Below are 21,820 nucleotides of genomic sequence, written 5' to 3'. Positions count from 1 at the left end.
TGGGGCAGGGATAATTTTACCATCTTCAACAATATTGTCCATACTAAAAAGATTTAAGTCGAGCTCGGGAGCAAGAACTCAGACCTGAGCCTTTAAGTTCTCATATGTGTCAGTCACGCTACCCACCAGATGACCTTGAAGCTTAGCATAATTAGCATGAGCATTCTCTAGCCTCTCCTTTGCCTCCAACAACTCGCCGTAAGAACGGGTGTAACTCTCCTTCGACTTCTTGGCCATTTTCTTGGCTAGATTTATTGCATCCTCCACAGCAACAACCCTGGACTTCTCTTTTTCTACATCCAGCTCCAGCTTGATAACTCTAGCGTCCAGCTCATCCTTTAACCCCTTAATCCTGTCATACTCCGACTTGGCTTCCAACATAAACTCCTTCGTCGCATGGACGGGAGAGTCTTGAATTGAGCAAAACAAAGCCGCACCCATGTGCGCCATCCGAACACTACTTCTAGTGATAAAATCCAGGTGGTGCAGGATAGACACATCGTCCATAGGAAGTTGACCATAAGGGGCAATCTGGTTGTCAACAAACCCCACAGCATCAAAATCAGGGGCATCCAGATTATAAGGTTCAACAGTCTTCTGCTTGTTTGGGGAGGACCAGTAGCAGAGGGAGAGGCGGCACCAAAGGTCAGCTGGAGAGGATCAGAAGGAGCCAAGCAAACATGAGGAGTTGGGATGATCTTTCTCAGCCCAGAAGTGTCCGAGGTCGACCTCCTCATCGTAACATTAGAAGATCCTTCCCCAGGACCTTTGGCCGAAATGTTCTGGGCAGCAGTCACCTTTCTCGCCCTCTTAAAAGCCTTCATAGAATCAGTGGTCTTCACCTTTTTTGAAAACCAAAAGCAGCAAAACCAAAGTTGCAAGTTTGAAAGAGATGGATCGACAAAAAAACAAAATAAACAAAGATAAAGCCAGCAAAGAAGTCAGCAGCTACCCAATTCAGTTCGAAGAAGGGAGGGATTCCCCAAGAACCTCTTTGTATCAAGATGAAGAGGCTCCCCCCAATTCTCTTCCAGTACATCAACAAAAGCCAGCTCAATCTTATTGATGAGCGGATAATTTATACCCTTTTTGGCATTGTTTTTACATAGTTTTTAGTACGTTTTAGTTACTTTTTATTATATTTTTATTAGTTTTTATTCAAAAATCACATTTCTGGACTTTACTATGAGTTTATGTATTTTTCTGTGATTTCAGGTATTTTCTGACTGAGATTGAGGGACTTGAGCAAAAATCTGATTCAGAGGCTGAAAAAGGACTGCAGATGCTGTTGGATTCTGACCTCCCTGCACTCGAAATAGATTTTCTAGAGCTACAGAAGCCCAATTGACGCGATCTCAATTGCGTTGGAAATTAAACATCCTGGGCTTTCTAGAAATATATAATAGTCTATATTTTGCCCTAGATTTGATGGCCCAAACTGGCGTTCAAAGTCAGCCTAAAACATCTTGGCGTAAAACGCCCAAACTGGCACCAGAATTGGAGTTAAACGCCCAAACTGGCACCAAAGCTAGCGTTTATCTCCCGAAACAGCCTAAGCATGAAAAAGCTTCAATGCTCAGCCCAAGCACACAGCAAGTGGGCCCCAGAAGTGGATTTCTGCACTATCTGCACTTAGTTACTCATTTTCTGTAACCCTAGGTTACTAGTCTAGTATATGAACTACTTTTAGAGATTTATTTTAGGTCTTTTGACCATTTTTGATCAGTTTTATGCTATCATAGAGCTTTTTGCCATATTTTACATTTGGAGAGGCTGGCCTCACGGCCCTGCCTAGACCTTTCACTTAGGTATTTTCTACGGTGGAGTTTCTACACCCCATAGATTAAGGTGTGGAGCTCTGCTGTTCTTCATGACTTAATGCAATTACTACTATTTTTCTATTCAATTCACGCCTACTTCTTCTCCAAGATATACTTTCGTACTTAATTCAGTTAAGTCAGAATGAAGGGGTGACCCGTGACAATCACCCAATCTTTGTTACTCGCTTAGCCAAGGTCGCGTGCCTGACAACCACAAAACGATCTACATGATGTTCAACATAGTCATTGGACGACAGCTGGAGTATATTCTCTTGGGTTTCTAATCTAAGATTAGAACCTTTGTGGTATAGGCTAGAATTATTAGCAGCCATTCCTGGGATCCGGAAAGTCTAAACCTTGTCTGTGGTATTCCGAGTAGAATCCAGGATCCAGAAAGTCTAAACCTTGTCTGTGGCATTCCGAGTAGGATCTGGGAAGGGATGACTATGACGAGCTTCAAACCTGCGAATGTGGGGCACAAGTGACAGTGTGCAAAAGGACAATGGTCCTATTCCGACGCTAGCGGGAACCGACAGATGATTAGCCGTGTGGTGACAGTGCATATGGATTTGTTTTCATCCCAGAGAATCATACAGCTTGCCATGGAAGAAGGTAACGCATGGTTGGAAGAAGGCAATAGGAAAGCAGAAGTTTAGAAGCAACAAAGCATCTCTAGACACTTATCTGAAATATCCACCAATGAATTACATAAGTATCTCTATCCTATTTTATATTTTATTTATATTTTAATTATCAAAATTTCATAACCATTTGAATCCACCTGACTGAGATTTACAAGGATGACCGTAGCTTGCTTTAAGCCGACAATCTCCGTGGGATCGACCCTTACTCACGTAAGGTTTATTACTTGGACGACCCAGTGCACTTGCTGGTTAGTTGTGCGAAGTTATGAAAAAGAGTTGAGATTACAATTGTGCATACCAAGTTGTTGGCGCCATTGAAATCACAATTTCGTGCACCAATTTTTTGGCGCCGTTGCTGGGGATTGCTCGAGTTTGGACAACTGACGGTTCATCTTGTTGCTCAGATTAGGTAATTTGATTTTATTTTTAAGCTTTTTATTTTAGAAAAATTCAAAAAAATAATAAATAAATTTTTTTCTGAAGAAAAAAAAATAAAATATGTTTAGTTTTTAAGAATGAATTCTTGAGTTTCAGAAGATGCTTTTATCATCACAGGAGCTAGTTGATTTCCATATTAAAAAATCCAAAAATTTTGAATTTTCTTTATTAAAAAATTTCCATGTACAAACCCCAATTAAGAATTAATTGAAGTATTTGGACTCCGGGTCGTCTCCCTAGGATACAACGAAGTGCTCAATTATTGGCTATAAAGGGGTAAGAGGGGTTTTTGGTTCATAAGGGGGCAAGAAAAGTAAATTAAGCAAATAAGTAAAGAAGACAAGATTAACAACTATTGGCTAAGACTTAGGTAATTGAGATCACTATCCTTGTCAAGAAACCAATTATTGATAATCATGAGAGGCCAACCTATTAAGTCTACTTCGCAAAAGCTTTAAGTACGTAGTATCTACTCCTAAGCTTGATGTACGTCAAATAGGTTTGATCACATCAACCCTTAAGTCCCAACCTACCTACTAATTAACTTAGTAGTGGGTTAGCGTCAATGGGTGTCAAATTGATCACCAAGGGTTCTCAAATCACCAAATCCATTATACCTAATAACTCAAGTTTACCCAATTCCCTTAGTTTAGACCAAGAGTCAACAAAACTACTCAAAAACTAAAGAGAACATTTCATCAAACACATAGAGTACAGTAAAAGTAAACATCATAAATTGCAAGAATAATAAAATCTACCAACTACTAATTGCAAGGAAAGGTAAATTCACAACTCAATTCATCAATAAAAAGATACATCAATATCAAATTGCATTAAATGTAAACCAAATCCAACATGAGTTCATCATCACAAAGAGAGAAAAATGAGAAATTAACATCACAAATAAGAGAATCAATACGTAGAAATGAGAAATTATAAAAGAAACAAGATAAGATCAAGTAATTAAACATGGATCTAAGATAATCTAACCTAATCCTAACCTAATTCTAGAGAGAAGAGGGAGCTTCTTTCTCTGGAAAACTAACTAAAGGCTCATGTTGGCTAAATTAATTGCTCCCCCTTTGCTTGGACTTTAATTCTGCATGAAATACACTTAGAAACAAGTTGGAATTGGGTCTGGGCAGCTCAGAAATCGCCCCCAGCATTTTGCCTTTAAGTGGGTCACGTGAGAGTATCGGCGCGTGCGCATCATGTGCGCGTGTGCATCGATTGGTAAATTCTTCATCCACGCGGACGCAGCATGTACGCGTGCATATCTCTATGTACGCGTGCGCATTGTGTACGCGTGCGCATCATGTGTGCGCCTTGTACGCGTGCGCGTCCATTGGTGCATTCCCAATCTTTGTTTCTTCATGCATTCTCCACTTTGCATGCTTTCCTCCTCATTTCTTCCATCCAATACTTGCCTTATGAACGTGAAATCACTTCAACAAACACATCAAGACATCGAATGGAATTAAAGTGAATCAAAATCACCAATTTAAGGGCCTAAAAAACATGTTTTTACACTTAAGCACAATTCAAGGGAGAATTACAAAACCATGCTATTTCATTGAATAAATGTGGAAAAAGGTGGTAAAATCCCCTAAAATAAGCACAAGATAAATCACAAAATCAAATTTATCAAATCTTATAAATCCTAAAATGATCTAAAACATAAAGTGCAAAATAACTAAAGTAGCAGAAAATAGAAATAGATATCTGAAAGTTCACCACATGAATGTAAACACCGGTCACGAACGGTGACCTCCCCACACTTTAGAATCAAGCATCGTCCTCAATGCTACCGCTGAAGCTTGGGAAGATATGCGCACACCATATACTCTGCCTGATCAGCCGGGGGAAGTTTACCTCCTTCCCCTCTATCACACACCCAATCAGAACTAGCATATCCATTGGAATCTCTGAGAGGTGAGTGGTGGGGAAGACATAATGGGCAAAGATATACTGCCAAGTCCTAGCCTCCCTCGACAGATAGGTGAAACACATCCCCTTGGGCTTCTTATTCCTAGAATCCATCACCCAGGGGGCGTCAGGTGTGGCAATCACGCGCTTAAGCGACTCATAGTCAAATGTCATGCAGTGGATAGCTACCTCTGCCTGCTTATAGACGCAGGTGTCATCAGGACGATGGTGGCAAAGCAGTGCATCCCCAATAGCAGCCTCAGTGATCATAATCTCTCTACCCCGCAGCTGAATTGAATCAAGAGTGGCTCAGAAGAAGTTGCAATAAAATTCTCTCACCCATGAAGTGTTTACCCTCCCCAAATCTCTATCAACAAAGTCCAATCCTAACTCCAGAATACGGGTGATAATGGCACGCCTTACATCATTGGGAATGAGCAGTTTCTTCTCAATGTTTAGATTCTTCTTCCGGAAGTCGGAGAAATGAAGCTCATAATAGAGGTTTGGGAATTTGATTGGGTCAGTGGCTGGCAGCAGCTGATTTTCCTTATCCTCTTCATTCAGGGGATTCTTAGCATAGTTTGCATAAGGTGAAGGGGTAGAGGTTTTAGAGCGTTTTCTCTTTTTGGAAGTAGTGGCTATAGCCTTTCCTTTGTCTGACATCCTGAAAAACAGAGATGATACAATATAAGCAGATAGCCAAGCAGATATAAAACACTCAAAGTGAAGCATATTCATGATGTGAATAAAGAAGAGGGATTTCTTGGAATGCAAGCAACAGAATTCAGAATTCAAATCAGACTTCAAACCAAGATTTCAAACCACATTTGCACATTACTTGTTCATCAGGCCTAAGAAACACCATATCTAAAGGAATGATCAGAAGAGTTAAGTTGAAAACCAAAAGAAAAATTAGTTGGTTAAATAGATTAAAGTTAGAAATCAGTTTAAAAATCAGTGATATAGTGGTTATCGGCTCAATTCAAAAGGGAATGTACAAAGTAGGAATGTAAGCGCATTCACAATCATGAAATGCATCAAGTCATTGATGATGAAATATAATATTGCTAGAAAGCAACTAATGAGAAAACAAGTCATCAGTCAATGCAAAGATCACTATTGTCATATGAATTTGTGTCGGTAAAGTCAATGCAATCATTAAAGAATGAATCAATCAAGAAGCATTCAACACCAAATTCAATGATGCATAAAAGTTACAAGTTGAGAAAAGAGTGGAAAACCTTATGGTCTATGTGGCTTAATGCAAATTATGTATGAATAAAGTGAATCAAATCAGCCACTTAGATAAAAAGAAAAACTTTCAACTTGTGTGTTTATGCAAAAGAGGCATGAAATCTTAAAAGAGTTACAAGTGATGGCCAATCTGAAAATTCATTCAAACAATTCAATGCCTACAAGCAAATCACTATGAATAACAAGCAAAAAATATAATAAGCACGACCAAAATATGTAAACATGCTCTTGAGGAGTTTCCAAAACCAATTAGGCAACAAAAGTCTTTTGACACAGAAATAATCAAATAGAAGTTTGTTACACCCATCAAAATAATGTCATTTCATGAAACATGGTTAGAAAAAATGCGGCAGCATTTCAGCAGCAAATTGGCCATTTTCCAAATTCAAACAGTCAAATCAATTTCATATGAATTCATTAAGAATCAAAAGCACAAAATTATGTATGAGTTTATATGAATGGAACAATTAAGCCAATAATTCAGCAGCAGACATCAGAAAACAAATGAAGCCAAACTAACATGCAACGAACAGGCAGCAGCATCAACAATTCGAATGAGCACAGAGCAATTTAGTGAAACAGAGCAATTTCACACAGCAGCAACAATTCAAACAAGCCTAGGTCCACTACTAAAGCCAGATTTGCTAACCACCTAATTACACTAAACTAACTAAACTAATCTAACTAAAGTAAATTAACAAAAATTCACTAACTAACTAGAGTAAAGAAATGGAATAGAACAGGGGAGAATGGTGTGGACCTGGAATGCAGAGGCAGGGAGTGAGAGAAATTGGGAAAGGAAAAGGGGCAAAGCAGCGAGGTGGAGGTGCTTCCCCGGAGCGGTGGCGGTATAGCGGGGCTCGTGGCGATGAGTGGTGGCTGGTCGCAGAGGCGCTGTGAGAGAGAGCAGAGAGGAGGGGATCGAGTGATAGAGAGAGGGAGAGCGAGGAAGAAGGGTGGCGTGAAGGAAACGGTGGCGACGATGGTCGCGGGACGATCGCCGGAGGGTCGCCGGTTATGGAGAGGATGGTGGTGGTTATAGGTGAAAAGGAGAGGGAGAGACGTTAGAGCAGGGGAGAAGAGGGACTGCGCGAATGCGCTAGGGCTTCGCGTCCCTGGGGTAAGTAAAATTTGAATCCACGCGTGCGCGCACCATGCGCGGCCGCATGGGTGAGAGAATAGGGAAGTGGCACGGAGGCGCCATATGCGCTCGCGCGTAGATGGGAAAATTGGGAATCGGCGCGGACGCGTACAGTGTGCGTCCGCGTAGGAGTTCTGGGCCAGAGGCACAAAAGAGGCCCAGAGTTGGCACAACTCTCGGGTCCTTTGGCCTGGGTGATGCTAAAACGCATCGACGCGCGCGTGCACTGTGCGCGTTTGCGTGGATGATTTGAGCTTATAGAATGGGCGCGGAGGCGCCATGTGTGCCAACGCATGGGTGAAGAAGCGCGAAGGGACGCGGACGCGTACAGCGTGCGTCCGCGTGGGTTGAGGCACAGAGTTGGCCCAAAAGTGGCACAACTCTCTGGTCCTTGGCTTAGAAAGCTAAAATGCGCAGCCCACGCGCGCGCGCACCATGCGCTTGCACGTGGCTTGGCTTTTTTTTTTTTTCATGAGCATCGAAAAGAGCTCAATCTCCTAACCTTCTCTAAGACTAAAAAACCAGCCAAGGTGTAAATTTAAACACATTTTGAAATATTGGGGATTTTTCAAACAAATTGAGGAAACTTGCAATCCAAGCAAAAACTCAAATTCAAAGAAGCATCCCTAATTAAAGCATAGATTGTATAAACACCCTAGAAAACAAAGCAAAATGTACTAAGAAGTAAAGAATTTATATGCAATGGAACTCAATTCATTCATTCATTATATCAAGAAGAGAATGGAAAGAGTTTACCATGGTGGGGTGTCTCCCCCCAAGCACTTTTAGTTTAAGTCCTTAAGTTGGACATTTGGGAGGCTTCTTGTCAAGGTGGCTTATGCTTGTATCCATCCTTGAACCTCCAAGAGTGCTTGTCCTTCAATCGGTTGTTAGAAGTTCCAACCATCTTCACAAAGTTTTGGTGAGGTTCTTTCCAAGATGTTAGCTCCCGAAATTGACTTCTGTAGTGTGATCCGGGGTCCCATATCTTGTCCTCGCACCCATCTTCTAGTTGATCGTCTTGATTCCGTCCGGGTGACAAGAGAGATGAATTCTCATGAAAGCAACAAATTATCCTCCTAGACCCATTTAATTGAGCATTACACCAATCCATGCTCTTCAATTTCGAGCTTTCAACCATAATAAAAGTCTAGATTTAGAACGCCAACCACTAAACATCCTCCTCCTTCGCTTAATTCCACAAAGTGCCCTAAGTTGGCCATCCGTTTCAAGCAAACCATACTCAAGTGGGATAATAAAGCTGAGAGTTAGAAGTTATACCCACTCAAGCGAGGGATTGGATGACGAACTAGGTGTAGGAGTTCCCAAAGATCTTGATAAAGCATGCTCTACTCCTGTCCATCCTCTTCTTGAGGCTTCCACCACTTGGCAAGGTTTTTCAAGTTTCTCCTCTTGCCAAGCTTCCTCAAGTTCACATACTTCTTCACCAATTTCTTCTATCTCTTCCCCATCACTCTCATCATAGATAGGAGGTCTATTGAAGTCTACCTCATCATCAAGTCTAAGAATTCTGGGGAAGGACTCTTCAAACTCGAAAGGATCACTACAAGAAAAATACCCATTCGGCCACACTTTTTTTAAGCTACATTTGAAAAGCGTAGCCTATTCATAGAATAGGCTACGCTTTTCTCTGTGTTGCCTTTTTATAAGAGAAAAGGATTCACAAATGCGGCATCATTTAAAAAGCGTAGCCTTAGGTATTATAGAAATTACTTATAAAGCGTAGCCTTATGTTGATATCTATAAATACAATTTTCATACCAAAGGAAACGCTTTTAAAGAGTAGCATATTTGTTAAGTTTTGGGTAGGCTTTAAAAGCGCTGCCTAATGTAAAAATGCCAAATACACATGTATAGGACACTTAGTGAATTTTTTTTTGTTTCTTTCTATTTCTTCTCATCATCGAAGCCCTGCACTCTATCTTCGTCATTCCTTCTTTCCTACCAGAGCACCAAATAACAAAACCCTAGCCGCTTCATCAATCTCCCTGTCATTGTGCCCTCCTTCATCGTGCGCCACTGTCACCGTCTCACTCGTCTGCTCATCGTTCTTAGTCGTGCTCTGCCGCCGTTCATCCATCTCGCAGCTCTTCCTTGTAAGGTTGTGAAAACCCTAGCCTCCACCACGCCGCCATCAATCTCACCGTCGCTGCTCGTTGCGCTCAAGATCACCACTAGGTTCGTCGTTCTCGAGGTCCCTCGATCCCTCGTTCGCCAATGTTTGCTTTCCTGTCCTGTTTTGCAGTTCTTCGGCGTCGTCCTTCGTCGTGTTTGTCGCCAGCTCGCCGTCTTCGAAGGTCCATGCTCTGTTCGTGGCTCACTGTAATAGTGTAATGACATTGTTCAATTTTTTGCACTGTTCCTAAGGGTTATTGGTCTTTGAATTATTCTTGAATGATTTATGTTTTCAATTTTTCATTCATTGATTAATTGATTGTTGATTAGCTCTTACTGCTGTCTGTGATTATTAATTGTAAATATGCTGTTGTGCTGCTGTTCTTTGTGCTTTTGTGACTTAATTATGATTATATTGTGCTGTTTGTGATTATTTCATCCTATATTATTGTTAGATATCCAAATCAGTTAGATATATCTATGTTAATGAGTTACAAAATATAAATCTGATTAACTTGTTTCTAAATTATTGTTAACAAGTATAGACTTTTCTGACCTGTCCTTCTCTTGTGGTTTTTCTGCTGATATATAATTCAGATTCAGATTTTATCTCAGTTGAAGTAGTAACTAAACAAGAAATTAGCCTTATTAGCCTTATTCTATTTAGTTGCAGATAGTTCCTTCATTCTTGTTAATGCTTTATTTTCCCCTTTCTGCAATCAAGAAGTGCTCTCATTAAGCGATTCCTGTGTAGGTTCGGATATATATCAGGAGACTCTTGCCAAGGCACTTGCAAAGCATTTTGGTGCAAGGTTACTAATTGTGGATTCCCTTTCATTACCTGGTGTACGTTTTCTCAGATATTCTTTTGCTACTTCTTATTATCTGTTTGTATTGTTAAGATGATTTCTTCCTAAATCGCTGTTAATATAAACAGAATAATAATAGTTTTTGTTATGTGATTGATATTTCAGGGAACTCCATCAAAGGAAGTTGATTCTGTTAAAGAAAGTTCAAAGCCTGAACGACCATCTGTGTTGGCCAAGAGAAGTACACATGCTGCTTCTTTAAAACATAGTAAAGCAGCTTCTAGTGTTGATGCTGAAATTGTGGGTGGATCCACAATAAGTTCTCAGGCTAGCTGAAGCAGGAGGTTTCTACTGCTTCATCAAAAGGCACTACTATTAAAATAGGTGTGCTGTTTTGTTGTTAAAAATTGAGCAACTATCTCCAAATTTACTTCCTATTGTACATATTGCATGGCACCTAAAGGTTAACATGAGGCTTAAATAATTTGCAGGTGATCGAGTAAAATTTGTTGGTAACTTCCCTTCTGCTGTCTCATCAATACAAAATCATCCTTCAAGGTACTTTGTCTGATGGAAGAATTATTCTGAATACAATTCAGTCAATCTGCATTTGATCTGAACTTGTGGAGAAGAGAGATATTTTTTATCCTTTTTGTTGAGGAGGCTATAACCATTGAAAATCATACAAAAGAAGATTAAAGGAAGAATATTGAATTTCTGATTGACAGCAATTTGTTTTGAGTGGCATGAGTGTAATTTTCTCTTTTGTGAATATTATTGCTTCTGAATTTGAAATCACTTTGAAGTGGTATCTCTCAGTTCAATTGCAGCTTTGATATATATGCAGACTTTTATTGTGATCTTTGTGAATATTCCTACTTACTGATATATATGCAGACTTTTATTCTATTTCTTCTGAACTTCCAACTTTGGTTAATAAGGCTAATTTCTTGTTATTAACTTATATTTTTCTGGGCTTGATCAGAACTGTACCTTTAGTTTATGGCTTGTTCATTATTTCATATACGGCACTTATTTAATTGATCTACATTGATTTATTTAATTGCTTTATAGAGATAACCAATGTGCATTGACACTTTTGCTTTAGTTTTTCTACCTTATTCCTAATTTTTCTATATGCATATCTTTCCACTAGACTTCAATTGATGCTGCAAACTATGACAGGATGATGTTACTGGGTGGAAGAGCGCCAGAGTATCTTGCTCATGATACTCTTGTGGCACTTGCTTCCATTTGCCTCGGACAGTTGATTCTGGCGGCTGCAGGTGTAGCTAAAGATCACAAGTTTACCACTTTTCCTCCTGTTAAACCAGCACCGGTTGCCTCTGGTGCTCATTGGGTTGAACCAGACACTAGCAACAGTGGTGGATGGTAATCTCATTACTGTCGCCACTTATGAAGGGCACTCTGAATTTATTCAGCACTTTGTAAAGGCACTAGCAGGCAACATAAGTGGTTCCAACAAAAAAATCCTCTTTCTTTGTGGGGTATGTTCAAATGATTTTCAGGCACACACAACTGATAGGAACTTAGTACTCAGGGCACTAAAGTCTTTGTTTATTCTCTTTTCTTTTATTTATTTTAATTTTAGACTTAATTTGTAATCCTCTTTATATTCATTGATACATGGAAATTAGTAGTTTAGACTTTAGACATGTTTCATTTTTTTCTCTATTGTTGAATGATTGTTCAATTGGATAGTTGGATCTATTGTTTTATGTACTAATATACTATATCATTATAATGCTTGTGAATCTTTAGAATGTATTTACTATGCTTTGCTAGAATATTTTTTAATTTAGTATAATTGTGTATTTATTTTTATTTTATAAGATTTAACTCATTTAATTAAAAATACAAAATTATATATGTAATCATATTATTAAATATTATATTGTACAAAAAAGCTACACTTATAAAAAGTAGCCATGGTATACAATGTGGCTACGCTTTACAGGTGATGCAGTAGCGTTGAAAAGCGTAGCCTATTCTGGCAAAAATGGAAGCTGAAAAGCGTAGCCTTTGGTCTTGGACAGCATCACTTAAAAAGCGTACCCTATTCCCAAACGCCAAAAGCGTAGCCCTTAGTGCAGAAAAGCGTAGCCTTTGAGAATAGGCAACGGCCAAATAGGAATCACCATAAAAAGCGTAGCCGTAGCCCAGAAAGCGTAGCCGTAGCCTAAGGCATCATTTTTTTTTACTTTTGGCTACACTTTTTAAGTGTACCTGAATGGGTGTTTTTCTTGTAGTGGATCATATGTTGTTGCGGAATCATCATAGATAGGAGGGCTTGTTGCTTGGAACACTTCTTCCAGTTCTTTACTCACAATAGGTCTTGGAGGTTGCATATCATCCTCAACCTTGCATTTTAGTCCACCGGGAGAAGGTTCAACAAGGTCGTCAAGGGGATTGATCAATGTGGGCAAAAAATCACTAGTGATGGAATCCACTTCCTAATTAATTTCCTTCAACTCTCCGTTTACATCCGCAACTTTACTCTCCTCTTTGATATCTCTTCCATACTCCTTGGAAGAGGGCTCTTCAACTCGAGATTCCTTGATGTACTCAACATATCCTAAACATCCACCCACCACTTTCTTTTGTTCACTAATGTCTACCTTCTCCTCTTGTTGCACTTCTTGCTTCAACTCTTCTTCCTCACCATGGAGCTTCAAGTTCATTTCCTCACTAGGCTCCTTGATTGTTTCTCCACATTCAACAATGGGGGTACTTAAGGTACATGAGCTTAGGTGGGATGTTAGGCGACTCACGGCTTCTACTATGCCAGCCATCCTTGCTCTTAGCTCCTTAAACTTAGTTTCATCCTCCTCTTGTCACCTTAAGATACGAGATTCAAGGTCTCTCAGTTCTAACATGAGGCTTCATCGGGAGGTGGTGGTGGAAGACAGGGTTCATTGTTTGAGTGAAGATTGTTGATGTTGGAAGGTGGTTCATATTGGTGGAATTCTTGAGGTAGTGTATGTGGAATTTGTGGTTCTTGGAAGTATTGGCATTGGGATGGTGGTTGTTCTAGATGTGGTTCATATGGTGGTTGGTATGGTGTGTATGAGTTATGGTCATATGGAGGTGAATGGTAGTGTGAGGCTTGTGAGTATGGTGTAGGGCTATATTGAGGAGTGGGATCATATGCATATGATGATTATGGTTGACAACCACAATGAGGATCATCACACACATTGGATTGATACACATTAGGATCGGGATTATACCCATAAGAGTTCGGAGGAGGTTGTTGCCATGAAGTTTGTTCATAAGCTTGAGGTTCCTCCTATCCTTGATTTCCAAATCCTTGATGTATATCCTCATTGGAGCTTCCATTTCCTACAACATAGTTTAAACTACACTCATAGCCAAAAGGATGAGAATTCATAGCGAAATAGAAAATAAAAACAAATATTAATAAGAAACAAAGAAAATAAAATCCTAAACAAACCAAAAATTCAAGCTATTCACAATATATACAATAGCCAATAACATAGCACCATTGTGTCCCCAGCAACGGCGCCATTTTGATGTGTGTACTTTTGTTGATATAGAATTTCTCAATTGAATTCTCGTTGCAAGTATAGTTCTAGACCAACAAAGAGTCCTCACATACAAAAATTTGGGTTGTCACATGTACAAACCCCAAATAAAAATTAACCGGAGTATTTGGACTCCGGGTTATCTCCCTAGGATACAATGAAATGCTCAGTTATTAGCTATAAAGGGGTAAGGAGGGTTTTTGGTTTATAAGAGGGCAAGAAAAGTAAATTAAGCAAATAAGTAAAGAAAACAAGATAAACAACTCTTGGCTAAGACTTAGGTAATTGAGATCACCATCCTTGTCAACAAACCAATTACTGATAATCATGAGAGGCCAACCTATTAAGTCTACTTCCCAAAAGCTTTAAGTACGTAGTATCTACTCCTAAGCTTGAAGTACGTCAAATAGGTTTGATCACATCAACCCTTAAGTCCCAACCTACCTACTAATTAACTTAGTAGTGGGTTAGCGTTAATAGGTGTCAAATTGATCACCAATGGTTCTCAAATCACCAAATCCATTATACCCAATAACTCAAGTTTACCCAATTCCCTTAGTGTAGACCAAGAGTCAACAAAAATACTCAAAAACTAAAGAGAACATTTCATCAAACACATAGAGTGCAGTAAAAGTAAACATCATAAATTGCAAGAATAATAAAATCTACCAACTACTAATTGCAAGGAAAGGTAAATTCACAACTCAATTCATCAATAAAACGAAACATAAATATCAAATTGCATTAAATGTAAACCAAATCCAACATGAGTTCATCATCACAAAGAGAGAAAAATGAGAAATTAACATCACAAATAAGAGAATCAAGATGTAGAACTGAGAAATTATAAAAGAAACAAGATAAGATCAAGTAATTAAACATGGATCTAAGATAATCTAACCTAATCCTAACCTAATTCTAGAGAGAAGAGGGAGATTCTCTCTCTAGAAAACTAACTAAAGGCTCATGTTTGCTAAACTAATTGCTATCCCTTTGCTTGGACTTCAATTCTACATGAAATACACTCAGAAACAAGTTGGAATTGGGCTGGGCAGCTCAGAAATTACCCCCAGCGTTTTGGCTTTAAGTGGGCCACGTGAGAGTATTGGCACATGCACGTCATGTGCGCGTGCACGTCGATTGGTAAATTCTTCATCCACACGGATGCGGCATGTACGCGTGCGCGTCTCTATGTAAAACCACTTTTGCACATGCATGCCTCGTACGCATGCGCGTCCATTGGTGCATTCCCAATCTTTGTTTCTTCATGCATTCTCCACTTTGCATGCTTTCCTCCTCATTTCTTCCATCCAATACTTGCCTTATGAACCTGAAATCACTTCAACAAACATATCAAGGCATCGAATGGAATTAAAGTGAATCAAAATCACCAATTTAAGGGCCTAAAAAGCATGTTTTTAAACTTAAGCACAATTCAAGGGAGAATTATAAAACCATCTATTTCAATGAATAAATATGGAAAAAGGTGGTAAAATCCCCTAAAATAAGTACAAGATAAATCACAAAATCGGGGTTTATCAAACATCTCAATTCTCGCAATTGGAGCAAACAACTTTGAGCTTAAGCCTCAATTAGTTTCTCTGATGCAGCAGAATTGCAAGTTTTATGGACTTCCATTGGAAGATCCTCATTAGTTTTTAGCTGAATTTTTGCAAATCTGTGACACTGTTAAGACAAATAGGGTTAATCCTGAGGTCTACAGAGTTATGCTTTTCCCCTTTGCTGTAAGAGACAGAGCTAAGACATGGTTGGACTCACAACCTAAAGATAGCCTGAACTCTTGGGAAAAATTGGTTAATGCTTTCTTGGTCAAATTCTTTCCACCTCAAAAGTTGAGCAAGCTTAGAGTGAAAGTCCAGACCTTCAGATAGAAGGAAGGTGAATCCCTCTATGAAGCTTGGGAAAGATACAAGCAATTGATCAGAAGGTGTCCTTCTGACATGTTTTCAGAATGAAGCATCATATGTATATTCTATGATGCTCTGTCTGAATTGTCCAAGATGTCATTGGACCACTCTGCTGGAGGATCTCTTCATCTGAAGAAGACGACTGCAGAAGCTCAGGAACTCATTGAAATGGTTGCAAATAACCAGTTCATGTACATTTCTGAAAGGAATCCTGTGAATAATGGGACAACTCAGAAGAAAGGAGTTCTTGAGATTGATACTCTGAATGCAATATTGGCTCAGAACAAAATATTGACTCAGCAAGTCAATATGATTTCTCAGAGTATTTGTCTGGAATACAAGCGGCAACAGGCAGTACTAAGGAAGCTTCCTCTGAAGAAGAAGCCTATGACCATGAGAATCCTGGAATGGAAGAGGTGAATTACATGGGAGAATCCTATGGAAACACCTATAATCCTTCATGGAGGAATCATCCAAATTTCTCATGGAAGGATCAACATAAGCCTAATCAAGGCTTCAATAATAATAATGGTGGAAGAAACAGGTTTGGCAATAGCAACCCTTTTCCATCATCTTCTCAGCAACAGATAGAGAATTCTAAGCAGAGCCACTCTGACTTAGCAACTATAGTCTCTGATCTATCTAAGACCACTCTCAGTTTCATGACTGAAGCAAGGTCCTCCGTTAGAAATTTGGAGGCACAAGTGGGTCAGCTGAGTAAAAGAGTTACTGAACTCCCTCCTAGTACTCTCCCAAGTAATACAGAAGAGAATCCAAAAAGAGAGTGCAAGGCTATAACTATAACCAAAATGGTTGAACCTGGAGAGGAAGAAAAGGCAGTAATTTCCAATGAGGAAGACCTCAATGGATGTCCACTGGCCTCTAAGGAGTTCCCTATTGAGGAACCCAAGGAATCTGAGGCTCATATAGAGACCAAAGAGAGTCCACTGAACTTACTGTTGCCATTCATGAGATCTGATGAGTATTCTTCCTCTGAAGAGGATGAAGATAATTTTGAAGAGCAAGTTGCTCAATATCTAGGAGCAATCATGAAGCTGAATGCCAAGTTAATTGGTAACGAGACTTGGGAGGATAAACCCCCATTGCTCATCAATGAATTAAATGATCCGGTTCAACTGAAATTAACTCAGAAGAAACAGGATCTTGGAAAGTTCTTAATACCTTGTACCATAGGCACCATGACCTTTAAGAAGGCTCTGTGTGACTTGGGTCAAGTATAAACCTCATGCCCCTCTCTGTAATGGAGAAACTAGGGATCTTTGAGGTGCAAGCTGTAAGAATCTGACTAGAGATGGCAGACAATTCAAGAAAACAGGCTTATGGACTTGTAGAGGATGTCTTAGTGAAGGTTGAAGGCTATTACATCCCTGCTGACTTCATAATCCTAGAGACTGGGAAGGATGAAGATGAATCCATCATCCTTAGAAGACCCTTCCTAGCCACAGCAAGAGCTGTGATTGATGTGGATAGAGGAGAGTTAGTCTTTCAAGTGAATGAGGACTACCTTGTGTTTAAGGCTCAAGGATCTTCTTCTGTAACCATGGAAAGGAAGCATGAAAAGCTTCTCTCAATACAGAGTCAACCAGAGTCCCCACACTCAACTTCTAAGTTTGGTGTTGGGAGGCCAACATCAAGCTCTAAGTTTCTGTGAAGCTCTCTAAGAGCTCACTGTCAAGCTATTGACATTAAAGAAGCGCTTGTTGGGTGGAAACCCAATGATATTTAATTATATTTATTTGTTTTCCATTGTTATTTTATGTTTTCTTTAGGTTGATGATCATGTGAAGTCACAAAAACAACAAAAAAAAATCAAAAACAGAATGAAAAACAGCATTAAAAACAGCACACCCTGGAGGACAGACTTACTGGCGTTTAAACGCCAGTAAGGATAGCAGAATGGGCGTTTAACACCCATCCTGGCAGCATTCTGGGTGTTAAACGCCAGAATGGGCAGCAATCTAGGCATTTAACGCCAAAAAGGGGTGTCTGGCACAGGCTGGCATTAAACGCCAGAAATGGGCAGCAGAGTGGCGTTTAACGCCAGAAAAGGTAGCAGATAGAGCTGGTGTTAAACGCCAGAATTGGCACAGAATGGGTGTTTGAAAGCCAAAATGGTGCAGGGACTCAAATTCCTTGACAGCTCAAGATCTGTGGACCCCACAGGATCCCCACCTACCCCATTTCTTCTTCTCTCCTCTTCACACCTTTCCATAACACTCTTCCCCAAACACCATTGACCAATCACCTCAATACCTCTTCCCCAAACACCATTCACCGATCAAATCTTACCCTCTTTTCCATACTCTCTTAACCACTCACATCCATCCATCATAAAACCCCACCTACCTCACCATTTAAATTCAAACCATTTCCCTTCCAAACCCTCCACTTCCTGACCGAAACCCCCCTCTCTTACCCTATAAATACCCCTCCTTACTACCTTCAATTTCACACAATATACACACTACAACCCACCTTGGCCGAACCTACACCAACCCTCCATCTCCTCCATTTCTTCTTCTTCTACTCTTTTCTTTCTTCTTTTGCTCGAGGACGAGAAAATCTTCTAAGTTTGGTGTGGGAAAAGCTAAAGCTTTTTTTTTTCCATAACCATCAATGGCACTAAAGGCCGGAGAAACCTCTAGAAAGAGGAAAGGGAAGACAACTGCTTCCACCTCCGAGTCATGGGAGATGGAGAGATTCATCTCAAAGGTCCATCAAGACCACTTCTATGAAGTTGTGGCCAAGAAAAAGATGATCCCCGAGGTCCCCTTCAAGCTCAAAAAGAGTGAATACCCAGAAATCCGACATGAAGTTCGAAGAAGAGGTTGGAAAATCCTCACCAACCCCATTCAACAAGTAGGGATCTTAATGGTTCAAGAGTTCTATGCTAATGCATGGATCACTAAGAACCATGACCAAAGTGTGAACCTGAACCCAAGGAATTGGATCACAATGGTTCGGGGGAAATACTTAGATTTTAGTCCAGAAAATATGAGGTTAGCATTCAACTTGCCAATGATGCAAGGAGATCCTCACCCTTTCACTAGAAGGGTCAACTTTGATCAAAGGTTGGACCAAGTCCTTAAGGACATTTATGTGGAAGGCGCTCAATGGAAGAGACATTCAAGAGGCAAGCCGGTTCAACTAAGAAGGCTTGACCTCAAACCCATGGCTAGGGGATGGTTGGAGTTCATCCAATGCTCTATCATTCCTACTAGCAACCGGTCTGAAGTTACTGTAGACCGGACTATCATGATCCATAGTATCATGAATGGAGAGGAAGTAGAAGTTCATGAGATCATATCCCTAGAACTCTACAAGGTGACGGATAAGCCCTCTACTTTGGCAAGGTTAGCCTTCCCTCATCTCATTTGTCACCTATGCAATTCAGCCGGAATTGTCATAGAGAAAGACATCCTCATTAAAGAAGACAAGGCCATCACTATGAAAAGGATGGAGCAAACAAGAGAGTCCACTCATGGACCTCAACAAGAGTATGAGGAAATTCGTCATCATGAAATCCCTGAGATGCCTCAAGGGATGCACTTTCCTCCACAAAACTATTGGGAGCAAATCAACACCTCCCTAGGAGAATTAAGTTCCAACATGGGACAACTAAGGGTAGAACACCAAGAGCATTCCGTCCTCCTCCATGAAATTAGAGAAAACCAAAGAGCCATGAGGGAGGAACAACAAAGGCAAGAAAGAGACATTGAGGAGCTCAAGCACTCCATAAGATCTTCAAGAGGAAGAACTAGCCGCCATCACTAAGGTGGACCCGTTCTTTAATTTCCTTGTTATTATTTTTTCTGTTTTTCATTTCCTATGCTTTATGTTTTGTCTATGTTTATGTCTTTGTTACATGATCATTAGTGTCTAGTGTCTATGTTTTAAAGCTATGAATGTCCTATGAATCCATCACCTTTCTTAAATGAAAAATGTTTTTAATTGCAAAAGAACAAGTACATGATTTCAAATTCTATCTTGAAATTGGTTTAGTTATTTTGATGTGGTGGTAATACCTTTTGTTTTCTGAATGAATGCTTGAACAGTGCATATTTTTGAATTTGTTGTTTATGAATGTTAAAATTGTTGGCTCTTGAAACAATAAAGAAAAAGGAGAAATGTTATTGATAATCTGAAAAATCATAAAATTGATTCTTGAAGCAAGAAAAAGCAGTGAAAAAGAAAAAGCTTGCGAAAAAAAAGAAAAGAAAGAAAAAGAAAAAGCAAGTAGAAAAAGCTAATAGCCCTTTAAACCAAAAGGCAAGGGTAAAAAGGATCCAAGACTTTGAGCATTAATGGATAGGAGGGCCCAAAGGAATAAAATCCTGGCCTAAGCAGCTAAACCAAGCTGTTCCTAACCATGTGCTTCTGGCGTGAAGGTGTCAAGTGAAAAGCTTGAGACTAAGCGGTTAAAGTCATGGTCCAAAGCAACAAGAGTGTGCTTAAGAGCTCTGGACACCTCTAACTTGGGACTTTAGCAAAGCTGAGTCACAATCTGAAAAGGTTAACCTAGTAATGTGTATGTGGCATTTATGTATCCGGTGGTAATACTGGAAAACAAAATACTTAGGGTCACGACCAAGACTCATAAAGTAGCTGTGTTAAAGAATCAACATACTGAACTAAGAGAATCAATAACACTATCTGAATTCTGAGTTCCAATAGATGCCAATCATTCTGAACTTCAAAGAATAAAGTGAGATGCCAAAACTGTTCAGAAGCAAAAAGGCTACAAGTCCCGCTCATCTAATTGAAGCTAATCTTCATTGATAAGTTTGGAATTTATTGTATATTCTCTTCTTTTTATCCTATTTTGTTTTTAGTTGCTTGGGAACAAGCAATAATTTAAGTTTGGTGTTGTGATGAGTGGATGATTTATACCCTTTTTGGCGTTATTTTTACATAGTTTTTAGTATGTTTTAGTTGCTTTTTATTATATTTTTATTAGTTTTTATTCAAAAATCATATTTCTGGACTTTACTATGAGTTTGTGTGTTTTTCTATGATTTCAAGTATTTTCTGGCTGAAATTGTGGGACCTGAGCAAAAATCTGATTCAGAGGCTGAAAAAGGACTGCAGATGCTGTTAGATTCTGACCTCCCTACACTCGAAGTGGATTTTTGGGAACTACAGAAGCCCAATTGGCGCGATCTCAATTGCGTTGGAAAGTAGACATCCTGGGCTTTCCAGCAATATATAATAGTCTATATTTTGCCTGAGATTTGATGGCCCAAACTGGCGTTCAAAGTCAGCCTAAAACATCTTGGCGTAAAAGCCCAAACTGGCACCAAAACTGGCGTTTAACTCCAGAAACAGCCTAAGCACGAAAAAGCTTCAATGCTCAGCCCAAGCACACACCAAGTGGGCTCCGAAAGTAGATTTTTGCACTATTTGCACTTAGTTACTCATTTTCTGTAACCCTAGGTTACTAGTCTAGTATATAAACTACTTTTAGAGATTTATTTTAGGTCTTTTGACAATTTTTGATCACTTTTATGCTATCATAGAGCTTTTTGCCATATTTTACGTTTGGAGAGGCTGGCCTCACGGCCATGCCTAGACCTTTCACTTATGTATTTTCTACGGTGGAGTTTCTACACCCCAAAGATTATGGTGTGGAGCTCTACTGTTCTTCATGACTTAATGCAATTACTACTATTTTTCTATTCAATTCACGCCTACTTCTTCTCCAAGATATACTTTCATACTTAATTCAGTTAAGTCAGAATGAAAGGGTGACCCGTGACAATCACCCAATCCTCGTTACTCGCTTAGCTAAGGTCGCGTGCCTGACAACCACAAAGCAATCTACATGATGTTCAACATAGTCATTGGACGATAGCTAGAGTATATTCTCTTGGGTTTCTAATCTGAGATTAGAACCTTCGTCGTATAGGCTAGAATTATTGGCAGCCATTCTTGGGATCCAGAAAGTCTAAACCTTGTCTGTGGTATTCCGAGTAGGATCCAGGATCCGAAAAGTCTAAACCTTGTCTGTGGTATTCCAAGTAGGATCTAGGAAGGGATGACTGTGACGAGCTTCAAACCTGCGAATGTGGGGCACAAGTGACAGTGTGCAAAAGGACAATGGTCCTATTCCGACGCTAGCGGGAACCAACAGATGATTA

The 21,820-nt window shown here is 39.7% G+C and overlaps 2 long non-coding RNA genes across 2 annotated transcripts in view; one reads left to right on the top strand and one right to left on the bottom strand.

Annotated features, from left to right (window-relative positions):
- LOC110264275 overlaps positions 1–11,242 on the bottom strand; it is a 65,456-nt gene extending 54,214 nt beyond the window's left edge. Inside the window, exons 1-2 of the long non-coding RNA XR_002350136.1 lie at positions 11,218–11,242; positions 5,018–5,023 (exon numbers count right to left, since the gene is read on the bottom strand). This is a non-coding gene — a long non-coding RNA (uncharacterized LOC110264275). The remainder of the gene's footprint in view (positions 1–5,017; positions 5,024–11,217) is intronic.
- Positions 10,268–10,773, top strand: LOC110264274. Its single transcript, XR_002350135.1, has 2 exons — positions 10,268–10,552; positions 10,660–10,773. It is a non-coding gene; the product is annotated as an uncharacterized LOC110264274 (long non-coding RNA).

The sequence above is a fragment of the Arachis ipaensis genome, chromosome B07 (assembly GCF_000816755.2).
Source record: "Arachis ipaensis cultivar K30076 chromosome B07, Araip1.1, whole genome shotgun sequence".
In the NCBI taxonomy this organism is placed as follows: domain Eukaryota; kingdom Viridiplantae; phylum Streptophyta; class Magnoliopsida; order Fabales; family Fabaceae; genus Arachis; species Arachis ipaensis.
The sequence above is the reverse complement of the archived record's forward strand: the minus strand, read 5'-3'. Positions and strand labels throughout refer to the sequence as shown.